General features: G+C 62.1%; 1 protein-coding gene across 18 annotated transcripts in view; it reads right to left on the bottom strand.

The window, feature by feature from the left end:
- The window catches only part of RBFOX3 (RNA binding fox-1 homolog 3), a 130828-nt gene that overhangs the window by 49887 nt on the left and 66304 nt on the right, over positions 1–14637 (bottom strand). Inside the window, exon 1 of one of the 18 annotated variants that reach the window (XM_065034249.1) lies at positions 8620–8851. The exons of 16 other annotated variants lie outside the window; for them this stretch is intronic. The gene's annotated coding sequence lies outside the window, so the exon portion shown is untranslated. Of the gene's footprint in view, positions 1–5213; positions 5233–8619; positions 8852–14637 lie in introns of those variants that run through there. One more of the 18 variants, XM_065034245.1, reaches the window with a different exon arrangement.

Here is a 14637-nt window from a genome sequence, read left to right as displayed (position 1 = left end):
TCCACCGCTGCCCGATTATCACCCCACAGCACACTTAGAGCACACCTGAGGAACAGAATTGACTTGTGTGAAGGTGTTAGCAGGGAGGCTGGTGCACCCGCGCCAGGGTGCAGAGCGCCTGCCCGAGCCCGGCCGGTGCCGGCTCACCCAGCACCACACACAGGCGCTGGAGCGGCCCTGAGGCCCTGCAGCTGGAGAGAGACATTAAACTCTGATGGTAGGACTAAATGTATTAGAAGATGCTAATTTAATTAAAAGAACACTACAGCGGCTCAATTAGCAAGCGGAGGAGAACACCTCTCCGCACCAAGGGCACAAATACAAGAGCTGAGGGATGCACAGGGCCCGCGGCAGAGGCGCAAGCTGAGTTCCCCTCTGCACGCCAACGCGGTTCCAGGACCAACCCCCCGTCCCTATCCCGCTGCAGATGCTCAGCGCATGCGGTCAAGCGCTCAAGACTCCTTCCCCAGATTATCCTCCAACTTGCAGCCTCCTCCTGCCGCCACGGGCATGCCGGGCAGCGCCTGCAGTGCCTCCTCCTCCTCCTCCTCCCACGCACGGTTCCTGCTCCCAGACACAGGCGGCAGCCTCTGATCCTCCAAGGTCCCTGGGGCAGGGAACAGGGTTTTCTCGGTACCTTCCGCGGCATTTAAACAGCAGCCGAGCAGAGCTCTGCTGTGTCCCCGCAACGTCGGGGGACGGGGGGAGCCCCTTCTGCAGCTGCCCGAGCGAGCTCCAGCTGCGGCACCTGCAGAGCTCCGAGTGCGGCTTCGTCACCTTTCTCGCTTTATTAAGCTGTTTGCAAGGAAAGCCATCCCAGTCCACACCGAGCTGGGGCTGAGCGGTGCCCGCCTGCGGGCTGGCGGCTCCACGGCGCGGGCCCGGGAGGGGCAAAGAGCGGGCGGGCAGGGCGGGGGCCCGGCGGGCAGGGCGGGCAGGGCGGGCAGGGCCGGCGGGGCAGGGTCCCGGGCGCTCCCCGCAGCCCCCGCCGCCCGGTCCTGCCCGCCGCGAGCAGCCGCTGCCCCCTGCCGGCCGCCGCCGCTCCCGCCCGCCGCTCCGGCCCCCGCCCGGCTGGAGCAGCAGGAGCCGCCGCCAACACCCACCCGGGGACACCGCCCGTCCCCTCCGGTCACAGCCCGTCCCGTTCTGTCACACAAACAAGCGCCCCGTTCCCGCTCCCAGCACGGAACAGCACGTTTTCCCCCAGAGCCCCGTCATCCCGCGGGTGTTGCATTTGGAGGTGGGACACCCCAACGCATACACGGCTGCCCGTGTGCTGCGCCCGTTCTAACGGGATCACGACACAAAGTGACACACAAACAGCTGTGTGTCTGATAACCGCACATGTGCCAGACGCCGTCTGCACCACGGACCGGAGCAAGAGCACCGAGTGGTGGCAGATCTCGGACTGGTTCAGTGCAAACACCTGCAGGATCCCAAGCCCAGTGCCAGCCGCCCTCCCCAGCTGTCCCAGCACCAGGGAGCTGCTCCCACTGCCCGGCAGAGCCGGAACGGGCCGAGCAGAGGGGACGGGCGCCCAGGGAGCCCACCCAGCTCTGCAGCACAGGGGCACAGCGCAGCCTCAGACAGGCCAGCACACGCCAGTCGCAGGGCTCTGCTCAGCCCTGGGGGGACCTGGAGTGGTGGGCACAAGAGCAGCTCCATCCCTGCTCCCACCACCCTGGGACAGCAGTGAGTGCGCAGAGGGGCCGGGGGCACACGGACGCGGCTCCTCCAGAACAGCGGCTGCTTCCAAAGGGAACACCGATTCCCTCTTCACGGATCAACGATGGGCTCCCATTCCCAGGTCTCTCCACTTCCACTCCCTTTTGTGCATTTTCCAAAGAGGGGTTGATCACATCCTGGCAGATGCTGGGAGCAGACGCCTAATGGAGGCCATCTGCCACATTTCACAGGGAAAATTATTCAAACTCACTAGGACTTTAATTTAATCAGCTGGCACTGAAGTGGGCACTGGGCTTTCATGTGAGCAGGTGTGAGCACAAACCAGCAAAGGCAAGCGCTTAATCTCCGCTCACCGAGCCCACGGAACAGGAGCTAACGGTGCTGCGTGGCCAGCGCGCCCACCGGCATAAAGACACAACCCACACCACGTCTCAGCACTCTCCGACCAAGGAGCATTTCCATTAGGAAAGCTCCTCGAGCGACCCCAGCACCCAGCACCGCGCTGCGCAGGGAGATTCGGCGCAGATGGCGTGAGAGCACACGGGGCACCCGACACGAGTGGCAGGAGGCTGCTGGCCACGCTCCTCCCCACCCGCGAACCCAAACGCGAGTCGTTCAGAGGGAAGGAGCGGGACTGGGACGCCCCTTCAGCACACATGGCCCGGGGCAGCGGGATGGAGCAAACCCACCGGGAGCCGGCCCCTTCGGACCGTTCCAAAAGGCCACAGTCCAGCTGAGCTGGAAAATCCACGGAGCTTCAACCAAACGGGGCAAAGAGGGAACAGGGATAACTTGGCAGCTGCTCACATTTAGTTTGCACCTTCTTTGCCAGTGTGGAAGGAAACAAACAACCTGTGAAGGGAATGGAGCACAGTGATTCATTACCCCTGATGTGTGATGATGGCTTAATTATTTTTCTAACTGGGGAGAGACGCTTTCTGACAGCAGGTGCAAATTAATTCTCCACTGTTTTAAGGAGTGATTGGCCCAGGACAAGCAGAAAACTGGAAAACCTAATTAAATCGGGAGCTGGGTGGAATAAATGGAGCAGGGAGTTTGTTTGCACGGTACTGATGGGTATTAACGATTGCTGGTGAAGGCACCAGGGCTCCCAGCAGCAACAAGGAGCTGTCTTAGTGCTTCACGCACCCAGCCGGGCACTGACAGCTTTGGGCAGGAGATGTCACAGTGGTCACAGCACGTGCTGCTGGCACAACCGGAACACCGGGGCCTCCCCAGGGACAGGCACCACCGCCCCGCACGCGCCGGATGGCGAGCAGGCTGCAGCCAGGCGTGCAGCACCGGGGACCCCGAGCCACTCCGCGCTCCGCGTCCCTCCCGGGCAACAGGGCCCAGCTGCCGGTGCTGAGCCAACAGCACCCACCGGGCAGGCCTGCGCAGCTGGAGCAGGGGCAGGTGAAACATCTTTGGAGGAGCCAGAACCTCCAAACCCCTAGTCGGGGTTTCCAGAAGCGAGAGGAACCAACGCAGCTCTCCGCACCAGCTCCACCTGCACACGGGGCCGGCACCGAGCGTGAAAAATCACCAACACCTGAAGGGTTTTGCCACGGGGGGGAGCAGCCCAGGCCTGATCCCAATACCGTTTGCTCCAGAATCAGGGAGGGAAGAGTTTCTGTTGAACAGTTGCCATGGAAACAGTATTTATACTTCCCGCAGCTCCAGATCGCCTTCTCCCATCCCCGCTGCCCCGGGGTCCCGCCAGATCCCCCACCCCAGGGCTGCTCCCCAGCCCGTCCCAGAGCATCTCACACTCCTGTTTTGGGAAGTGTTGGCTGGAGCCGGCCCTGTCCCATGCAGGTTTGCAGCCCACAGCCGCCCCAGGGCCGCCCGGCACCCCAGAGCAGCCGGAGAGGGGCCGGGCAGGCATGGAGCAGAGATTGCGGCTCCCCAGCCCCACGGCACCGACTCCCAGCTTGGATGGTGCAAAACTGAACACGGGAACGAGAGCGGGAGGTGACACAGGTCCCCGCTCACCCTCCCGCCGGGGATGGTGCTGCCAGAGGGGTTTGCACCTCCCGCAGCTCCCACCCCGCTCATCCCACCCCCAGCCCGGGGTGCCCCCGCCAGCCCGCCGGGCTGCTCTACCGGCCGCCCCCCGCGCCAACGCACCCGCAACGCTGGGAAAAAGAGCCCTAATTGCTTTTTGTTTTTCTGTTTCTCCCATCATTAAATCCCTTCTTCATCCCTAATAGTTTGGGATTATATGAAGGTTAATATGTTTCAGTTTCCACACAAGTACAGCTAATTAACAAACAGTCCCCTCAATTCCCTTTAATGCCTACACATGTAATGCGATCGCTGCAATTACCTGCTTCCCAAAGCCATTACAAACCACAGAAAATTAGCTGGAACAGGTGATAAACCCCTCCTTTGACTGGTTCACAAAGGAGCTGATCTCCAGGCAGCAGCGCCCACCACCCAGCCGAGGGGCCACAGGCCCCCCCACTCCCAAAGAGCCCCCAGGCCCGCATGCCAGCCCCCGCCTCACCTTCCCTCGGTGGTTAAGCCCAGATTTGCTGCCTCAGACCACAGCCCTGAGTTCCACCAGAGAAAATGAGTCTGTAACCAAATCACCCCCCAGATGCTGGGGGTGGCCAGGCAGGGGGGGAGCAGCTCTGCTCCCGAGGGACACCCTCATGGTCGCACACCGTGAGAGCGGAGCTGGAGCCCGGGGCTGGCTCATTTGTCACTGTCCTGAATGACAACGGAGCCACCATCCCTGGGGACACAGGGACCAGGGACCAGAGCTGTTCACCATCTGCCCGAGGGCAAAGGGGGGGGAACCTAAAAACACAGGAGAGCCCCTCTCCAGCTTCCCCCCTCGCAGAGAGCCTCCTCCTCCTCCTCCTCCGCAGGCCTGGGCAGCGACCGCGGACCAACCTCCCGCGGAGCCCCAGGAGCTGCACCAGCCCCCACAACCGAACCGCTCACTTAAACTGCTTCACTTCGGCTTTCGGGAGACACAGAGGGAGAAACCCAGCGCCAAGGAACCCACTGAGCTCCCAGCAAACCGCCCCACTGCTCTATCAGCCCTCATTAGAAACCTGTACGGATCAGGCGAGTTTCAATTTCCAGCTACTGGGTCTTGTTGTGCCGGCGCCTGCCGGATGACAGAGCTCTCCCAGCAGCCGCGTCTCCTCCGCTCCGGCATTTACACCACAGCAGCGACACACGAGCCCTACCAGAGCCCATGGCCCCGAGGAAGCACCGGCTGCGGACCCCCGGCACGGGGCGGCTCCATCGCCGGCGCACCCATGGGCAGGTGACGGCGGCACCATCCTCTCCCCACACCGCGCTGATGGGACACCAGGGCAGGGTCCCTGTGCCAGCCGGTCCCTGCACCAGCTGCCAGAGTCACCGTTGAGCTCCCGAAGGCAGCTGCAAATCCAGAAGCCTCAGGCTGGTCGTTAGCAGGCGCCTCTGTGTCACACGGCGCCAGAGCCACGCGCAGCCGGGACGCCACAGCTCGGGGTCCTACTCAGGTCACCCTGCCCCACAGCACTGACCGGCCTGTCTGCAACTGCATCTCATCTCAGCATCCTCCGAGCGCCCCGAGCACCCTCCAGCGATGGACCTCCTGCGCAAGAGCTGCTGCTAGATGTAAATCAGGAACAGCCTCACAGCACAGGAGGAAAATCACTGTAAACAAAATCTCCATTGCTGTGGAAACCATTAAAAATAGATTCCCCACGCTCCCCCTTTTGTGCTGGGTATTATACAGCTGGTTTCCTTCGTTCCACATTATTATTACTTTTTAATTATGAATAATTTCCTCCCTTCTATAGGAAGACGGAGTAAAAAACAGAACTTTCCAAACGAGGGGCCTTTAGGATATGTTTCGATATGCAAATGAAGGCAAACATGCATTCTGTAGTGTTTACGCCACAGGGTAAAAATCTTTCTGCATTAACCCTTCCTGCGCCACGTTCCCCGTTCTCTCGGGATGCCCTCGGTCCCGCGGACGGGGGGCTCCGTGATGGGGGCAAAGGCAGCGGCGCAGACACGGGGAAATGCGTCACCACGGTGAGGGCTGTGACCAGCGGCGCGGGGTCCCCGCCACCCCGCACGGCGGCCGCTGCCACCCGCAGCGCCGGGCACCGCGCGACAGACGCCCTGGCGGCAGGAGCAGCTTTGCCCGCGCAGAGCAGCCCTCAGGAGCGTTTACACCAGCACAGCTTCTGCCTCCCCTGGCGCGGAGCAACCAGCCAGCGCGGGGCGGGTACGACGAGTCCCCATCTCACCGGGCAGTGCCAGCAATCCCCCTGAACACCCCTGTGCCACGGCACTCCCCTCCAATACAGGATTCGGCCTCTGAGCAAAGATCTAAAATTGTTTTGAACAATATAGTACCTGGAAAGATGGTCCCATGCCAGAACCTGACTCGGTCGCTATTCGTGGCGCTGGCCGGCGGGAGAGGACGCTCCTCACCAGGACGCGGTCGCCCCCAGCACCGCGCTGGGTGCCGGCTGAGGATGGGGCAGCCCCGGCTGCCGGTGAGCGGCCGCCCCCGCGCCACGGCTCCCGAGCAGGCCGGCCCAGCGGGTCACTGGCTCTGTGCGCATCGCCCGCTGCCGCGGAGGAGCAGATGGATGGCCCTGGGAACCCTCCAGCGCACGCTGAGCCAACGTCCTGCCCGCTCCGCGTGCTGCCGGCTCCGCGCCCGTGGCACAGCCCGGGCCCCCGCGCCCGCCCCAGGACAGACATCTGTCCCTTCGTCCAGGGAGACCCGGCTCAAGATAAGTTGCTGCACGAGCAGGAGCCAACGTTGATGTGCCAAGGACACCCCCGCCTAATGTCAATCCCCCACAGGTGAGCGGGTCTCTCGATACAGGAGGGAACACAACTGACTTCAGGAAAGTTTCTGATCCGCCCTTACACAGCCCTCGAGAATAAAGCAGAGCAGCACGGTCTGGCCAGAAGCACCGCAGCACGGGCACGAGAACCGGGCTGGGAAACCACAACCTGTCTCTGGAGTCATTTTCAAAATGAAGCACAGAAAGTTTCTTCTGTTTCCTGCAGACCCCAAACCAGGCCAGGGCTGGCGGGAGGGGGCAAGCACCGCAGCCGGCACGAGCCGGGGAGGGGGCGCCGGGTAAGGGGCAGCCTTTCTGGGGGAGGAGGAGGATTCATCGCGGATCCCAAGGCACAGTGAGCAAGCCCTGATACGCAACGTGAAAGGCCAATGACATGCACAGAGAGCGCATCAGCTGTGAGACACGCAGAGCGACGCCGCCCACGGCCCCGCGTCCCCGCGCAGCACCGACCCACGGCCACGCAGCACCCCGAGGTCCCAGGGACGACAGGGACCGGCCAGGAGGGGCCGGGTGGCCGCTGGCCCGTCCCCACCACCCCGGGGTGCTCACCGGCACGGCTGGGGGCCCAGCCTGGGGGAGCAGCCGCTCCTGGGTGCCCCTGCAGCAACGCCCTCGCGCAGCCCACGGCACCGCCGGCTTTGTGCTCGCCCGTGTCTGAGAGCGCTTTTAGCACAATGCCGCCTCCTTCTAGAAAGCCCCAGAGAAAACAAGATTCCTTCTCTACAGCAACAACTCTCTCGAGTCCCATTTTCAAGTGCTTTAGTGCTCCATCTCCCCTGCCGTAACCTGAATTTTAACCTGCCCTCAAGTATCAACACTAAACGTTATTTCTTATTACAGCTTTGGGCTAGAAGGGCCATCAGACCCAGCGAGTGCTCGAGAGCAGGGCTGACGACGGCCGCGCTCCGACGCCGTGTTCATTCGAGCTCCCACATCCCTGCCAGACACCGGGTTTGATCCAGAGATGTCAAGTGATGGAGAATCCCCTACAGGCTTAAGCTGTTCCAGTGGTTAATTACCTTCCCTGATAAAAATATGCACTTCGTTTCTAGTCAAAATTTGTCTAGCTGGAGCTTTCAGCGCTTGGATCTTGTTATGTCTTTTCCCTGCTAAATTAGAGCACTCTGTACCTGCAGAAATCTCTTGATCACAGCCTAAAACGACCGACGTTGCAAAGCCACCTCTTAAACTTCTCTTGGATGAAAAGTTCAACCTACTTAGGCGACGTCTCCCAGAGCAGAGCAGGTTTCCCAGACCGGGAACCATTTCTGTGGCTCTTTTCTGCACGTTTCCCATGTCACCGGTGTTTTTCCAGCACAGACAAGAGCGGTCCCAGCACCGCGGTGATGCTGCCGGTGCTCCCAGCACACGCGGGCTCACCACGCGGCTACGGAAAGCGTTTCAATCAAGCCATTAGCAGACCGCAACCATAATCAGGCTGATGCGGAGAAGGGAGGTTCGGCACCCTGCCCCGGCGCTGGGGGGTGAAAAGCCACGAAGAGCAGCCGCCCCCAGCTCCTGCCAGCTCGGCTGCACAGGACAGTCCCCAGGCCCCGCGCCCAGGGGACAGACGGAGCCACTGCCGCCCCAGCGCCGCCTCCTGCGTGCCCAGCGGGTCCCGGTCACAGGTTTGTCACTGCTGCTCCGGGCGGGCGAAACGGCCCCTGGGGAGCTTCAAATGCTTTAAAAACACCATGGAACGGCTCAGCAACCAGAAGGGAGAAAACCCAGGGCAGGTCCCCTGTACGGCACCCAGAGCCCGCAGGACACCTGGCTCTCAGCAGCCCTCCTGGTGCCACTGAGCAGCGTCCAGCCCTGGCACGCGTCCCGTGCCACAACCGTGCCGGGGTGGGAGGGCAGGAGCCGGAGCGATGCTGGGTTACCCGGGCAAAACCTTCAGTCCCTGAGCTGCGCCTGAGGAACGGCCCCGCGCACCAGCTGCACAGGGGGACCGGCTCCCGCAAACGCACTTGTCAAGCGAAATAAAGAACCAGCTCCTGCAAACGCACTCGCCAAGGAAAACAAACCCAGGGCAGCCCCTGGCCCCGGCACCACAGCTGAGAGAGGAGAGAAACCAGCAGACCCTGGGAATACTCACAGGTTGCCTGGCTCCCATCAGCACATCCACTGCGGTCAGACTGGCCACGCGACAGGGAGGGACGGGCTGTGCTGGGGACACGGCGGCGCACAGAAACCCCAAGTCCCCGCTCTGTGCCAGCAGCCGCCCCGGCCCCGCGGAGCGGCTCGGGGAGACGCGACTTTCCGCGCTCTTCGTCACGCGGGGTCCTGCTCCAGCCACAACCGCATCCTTATTTAATTCACAGCAATTATACTCACATTCTGCTAGACAAATAGATTTTACAAGCCCTCAGTTAAATGTGGATAATTACGGCAGCCTGCACCAGGGGACAGCCCTGCCCGGGCTCAGGAGGAAGAATCACATCCCCATTCCGCTAATGCTGTAAATTAGCAGGGAGCATCCCAATGGCAGCAGAGTAATTACCAGCGATCGCACCCCCTTCCTGCGGGCTGCCGCCCCCCCGCACCGGCCTCCCGCGCAGCGTGTGTGTTTGCAGGCATATGCTGCTGTTAATGGGGCTGCTGTCACTTCAGCTGCTGGCAGAGATTATTTCATCTCGGGAACCCTCTCCCAGTGCCAGAGCACAGGCTTTCAGCTCTAAATCATCCACAGGGGAACAAAAGATGAAAGCACCAACTTTTTGGCCACGCTGGCGGTGCCGGGCAGCGCCTGCCGCAAAGGCCCTAACGGTGACGGCGGGCTGACCCGGCAGGACAAACCCCGGCACAGCCCCGTGCCAGGGACCCAGCAGCGCTGCTGCTCCCCCCGCCCAGCGGGCACCAGCGAGCAGGAACAGGAGAGGAGGGCACAAGCACCCAGAGACGTCTGCTCCCCAGTCAGCGGGGGGACTGATGCAGGAGCCAGGGAGGAGGGACAGGACAGGCTCCTGCCTCGCTACAACAAGCACAGCACATCAGCAGGACATTACATCTGACCTCGGCTTCACAGGCAGGTAAACCGCGGGGCAGGTGAACCGCAGGGTAAACCACAGCACACGGCAGGAACAGAAACATTAATGAAAAGTCACTGAGAGACCAACGCAAGCGCAACATTCCCACCACTCCGCCACTAACCTTTTCCAGCTCCTCTCCATGCTGTGGCACCCTCAGGGCAGGGAGGGGTCTCCAGAACAGCCCCCTGCAGGCATCGCCCCCAGCCCTCCCCATCTCTACAGGGCAGCACCACCCAGCCCTCATTGCTCCAAACACCCGCAGATGTGCCTGACGAGGGCCAAACCACCCGCAGCAAACGAGGGACACCCCGTTTCAGGCACCTGCGGGCACTGCCAGGGAGCTCCAAACCAGGACTCAGGGACAGACTCAGTGTCTCCCCAACTTGTGAGACCTCCTCAGTACTTGGGCACTTGCTACAATACTCCAGAGCCTGTGAGCGAGCAGGGTGGGGGTGCCTGGGGGCAGCCACTGCACCTCATCAAAATAATCAGTTTAACATGGTCAGGAAGAGGAGAGCGGAGAGGCGAAGGCAGGCGATGCTCCCTGTGTTCAGTGCTGGCTGCCAGCGCCCCGCGTGGGACACTGGACCTGATTGCACCGCGATGGACTGGTGTGCAAGCGCGGATTTACACAGCAGGGACAGGACGCGTCCTCAGCTCGTGTCACGCTCCCCTCGCTGTTCTTGCCCCCGAGCAGCGCGGCCGCGGCTCCCGGCCGGCCCGGCGGCGTGCGGGGCTCCGCGAGCTCCCCAGGGACGCTCGAGCTCCTCCCCGCCGCTGAGGAGCTTCTGCTTCCTCAAATATCATCTTCCCCTGGGCAACTCCACACACAAGTCTCGGGACTCGCCGGAGCATTAAGCCGACATCTGGGTCAGGGGAAGGAATAGCTCAGCGCCTCCAGGAAAAAGGGTTTTCCTTTCGCATCCCAGTGCCTCCTCCACCAGCTCCGTGCCCAGACCAGGAGCCAGCACTTCATACGGGTGGCCGCTTCCAGCCCAGCGTGGGGCAGGCTATGGGGTGAAAAAGGGGTTAAAAACATTTCTGAGACCTGGGCTATGGAAAAGCTGCCATTTCTGGAGTCCTCTTTACAGCCCAGGAGCAGCATCTCCGCAGGAAAAGGCGCTTGCAGAACGTGGTTGCTGGGGGACCCGACACCCCGGGCACCCCCAGGCGGCAGCTGCCGGTCGCTGCCCCCGTCCCATGGCGAGGGAAGGGCCGGGGGGAGCGCCTGCCCTGCTGTTTAACACTGTCACACACGCTGTGCGCAGAAGGACCGCGGCTGGTGGAGGTTCCAGTGGCTGCACAGCACAGCGGGACACAACAGCCCACGGGAATAAAGCCAGAAGGGTGGGCCGGGCAGAGCCCAGCTGTAACGGTGGGTGCGCAGGGTGGGGGGAGCGGGCTGGCGGGGATAACAGGCGCCGAGAGCAGATCCCACGTCCTGGCTGATCAGGGGCCTCGCTGTCAGGGAGACAAAGCGAAACTGCTCAAGCGCATCATTGATTTTTAATAAAAGCAGGTAACGCTCTGGAAATCCAGCACTCGGCCTCGTGTTCTCTCCGCTGCTCGCCCCATCTCCCCCACTCCAGGTCGCTGCACCCAACGGTGCTGCCCCGGGGCCGCGATTCGGCACAGACACGGCTCCCCAGTGCAGGGCTGCCTGCCTGGTCTCCGCTGCCAACCCCTCTGAGACGGTTCAGCGACCCACATCAACCCTGTGGGAGCCGGAGCAAGCGCTGCCCGCAGCCGTGACAGCCGTCAGGCACATCTCTGTGCTGTCACCTTGCCAGATGCGGCGTCCTGCTCTGCCACGGCGGCTGAGCCCCATGGCTGCACCCAGGAGGATGGGGGACGCCGGGGGACGGGCAGAGGGGACGGTCGGGGCTGTGCACCCCGGGGCAGCAGGGCTGGTCCCCACTCCCACAGGACAGCTCGGCGATAGCAGTGCCCGCACCTCTCCCAGCGCCACCACGATGGAGTGCAGGATGCAGGCAGAGCAATGGTTTCATCAACCTAGCTACTTCTTATGAGAAATTTGTTCCAACAATTCCCCTTTCCCAGCTGCTGTCACCTCAGCAGATGTCAGAGCAGAAAGAAGAACAATCCTGGCAGGAAACTCTGCCCCAGAGCGAGCGGCTTCCTGGGAAGGGGCAGGAGAAAACTCCTTTTGGCTGGCACTGCCTCGTGACCCATCGCTTGCACGGCTCATCCCGCCCTGGGAGCACAGATCACCCCCAGCCCCGGTGCCGCGAGGGCCGGGACAGCGCAGGCACGGGACAGCAGAGGTGCCGGCACGGGCAGTGGCAGCTGCGGGGCAGCACGGTCACCTCCTGCCACTCCTGGCCAGGGACACCCCAACCGCGCCGGGGAATCCAGTCCCCATCCCAAGCTCCTGGGCACCGGTGACAGCCGGGGAAGCACAAGGGGCAGGAGAGGAAGCAGGGCAGGATGGGAACCGGGGCAGGACGGGAACCGGGGCAGGACGGGAACCGGGGCAGGCTCCTCCGCGCGCGGCAAAGCCACGGGAGCGGATCTGGGGATTCCCGAGGCTGCGAGTGCCAGCCCTGCCCTCGTGCCTTCCCCGCGAGGAGCTGCTGCTTCCAGATGAGTCATCACTGGAAGACGGATTCTATTTAAAGGACGTTATTCGCAGAAAATCGAGTTTTAATAACAGGGCATCAAACAAGGAGAAAATGCCAAACTTCTAAGCAGAGCTATGTTTCTGTATGTTAATTTATACAGCACATTCACTGCTCGAGGGAATAAAAACCGCACAGAGAGCTCCCCTCTCTGATGGAGCAGCGAAGGGAGCCCCGTCCTGCTCCTGCTCCAGCGCCCGGTGCCGAGAGGAGACAGGGCCGGCCAGCCATGGCACTGCCAGCCCGGAGCCAGGGCCTCAGGCGCCGAGCCGCCTGCAGAGCCACGGGCTGGCGGGAGGAGACAGCGCTGAGCTCACTTTAAAAATAGATCAAACCCTCTGCTGCGGAGCCATTTTATTAGAGCAGCACAAGCTGTCGGGCTGTGACACCTCCGAGAGCGCGCGGGGAAGTTCTCCCAGATGAACTGGAAAAGTGAGTGAGGGGAAGAGCGACAAAGGCAGCAAAGCAGACTTGTTTTCCAACAGAGAAGCAGTGGGGCAGAAGCCTGGCCGCGCTCACAGCCCCCGCCCCGGCCCCAGCACGTCTCCCGTGCAGCCCCGGCTGCTCTGGGCCCAGCGCTGCAGGGACGCTGCACCCGCCTGCTCCGGGGCGAGGCTCCGGCTCGTCCCAAAACTGCCGCTACCCAACAGCTCCTCCAGAGCCGCCGAGCGCCCCGGCCAGGGCTGCATTCCGCCGGGGTTGCTCTCCAGGGGGCTCCGCCACCCGCAGCATCCAGCCCCGGCTCCCGGGTGCCCCTCTGCGCACACCACAATTGACTCGTGTTTTTAAAAGGAAAATTGGGAGGGGAGAGGGAAATCAAAAATACAGAAATGCCTCAGAATCAAACCTCAGAGAAAGCAGGAGCGCTCTCCAGGGAGCAGGAAAGCACTTTCCATATAATTCACCTTTTGTCATTTAATCAGCACCCCTCTTGCTGCTGGCAGCCGTGCGGTGCAGCCGGTAACGGGAACGGCTGCTCCAGGGTGTGAGCTGTGCCGGAGGAGCGGTTCCTCTGCTCCGCAGCTCGCAGCGCAGCTGGCACAACGCCAGCGTCTTTTTAGAGAAATGCTAATGATGCCCAGGGAAGAGCTCATCGTGTGTCATGGAAACAACTTTGTGCCAGTCACAGTGCGATGCAGCCCCAGCCCATGTGGGGTGGCCAGGGCACATGGTGGCCGGGGCAGGACCGCAGCTCCTCGCTGTGGTGGCACCGCGGGGTCACCATGGGTCAGCCACTGGTGTCCGGCGATGGCCCCGGGCATGAGTTTAGCACCTGCAGCTCCCAGGGACTGCTCCTGGTGACACTGTCTGATGCGTCCTGGCTCCGCCAGACCAAGGTGAGAGTGTCACCAGCACCGGGCTGGAGTCAGGGACACAACCGGGCGCTCCCGAGAGCCTCCCAGCTCCCCCCAGCGGGGCAGCAGCTGCCTCCCGAAACCCAAAGGAACCGCTGGGAAACAACACGTGCTGGCGATGAGGGAATGGGCAAGAGCCGGGGGAGCCGTGTCCTGCCCCCCACGAGCAGCAGCTCTGCCGGCCCCGCACCCGGCACCGTCCCGGCGCCCCAGAACCGCCAACTCCGCCCGGCAGCCTCAGCTGCCCCTGCGGCTCCTCGTCCCGAGAGGAATCGGCAACGACACCATAACACTTTGCAAACCGCATCCCCGAGATTTCAGCATTTTGCATCCATTTGTCTTTCAGCTCCTCCCCTGACAGGTTCACGATTTCCAGTAGGAATCTTTTTGTGCCTTTACTGCAGCTTATGGCAAAGACCATCGCCCTGGCTGGTACCTCCAGGCACAGCGTGGGGGCCCACGGACCCTCCAGGCACAGCGTGGGGGCCCACGGACCCTCCTGCCACGCGAGGGGCTGGACGGACACAGAACCGGAGCGGCCGCAGAAAACAACGTCAGGTCAGACGGCCACGTGTTGAGTCAGTCTAAAGAACACAATAGCAAACACAAACATATCTGTATGCCAGGGCCAGCTCCGAGAGTAAAGACAAGAGGACCTAAGAGGCCACGGCCTTCAGCTGTAAGGCCAGCGGAGTTTTATTTAATGCAGAAGGAGTAAATAAAGTCCTCAGCAAGAGGAAGAAAGCTCCAGAGAACAGGCGCAGAGCGGATAAATAGCCCAGCCTGCGAGGATCGGGGCGGGCAGCGCGGAAACCTCGTGTGCCGGCAGCACGTGGATCACCGGGGAGGCTGAGCAAGGTGCTGCGGCAAAACGGTAACAGGTTCATTAGTTATGTAAATAAAAAGATAATACAGAACAACGGTGAGGCTGCTACACAGCACGGATGAGCAGAGATAGAACTAACCCAGGTGTTGCCTGAAAACTGATTGAACAATTAGCTTCGGCTTTCGGGAGGGCCGGTGGTGAACACGCTGGCGCCCACAGGCTGCTGAGCAGAACCGAGGCACGTGGAGCTGCCGTGGCCACAGC

The sequence above is a fragment of the Columba livia genome, chromosome 18, assembly GCF_036013475.1.
Source record: "Columba livia isolate bColLiv1 breed racing homer chromosome 18, bColLiv1.pat.W.v2, whole genome shotgun sequence".
Taxonomy (NCBI): domain Eukaryota; kingdom Metazoa; phylum Chordata; class Aves; order Columbiformes; family Columbidae; genus Columba; species Columba livia.
Note: the sequence above shows the minus strand (reverse complement) of the source record. Positions and strands in the feature narration are given on the sequence as shown.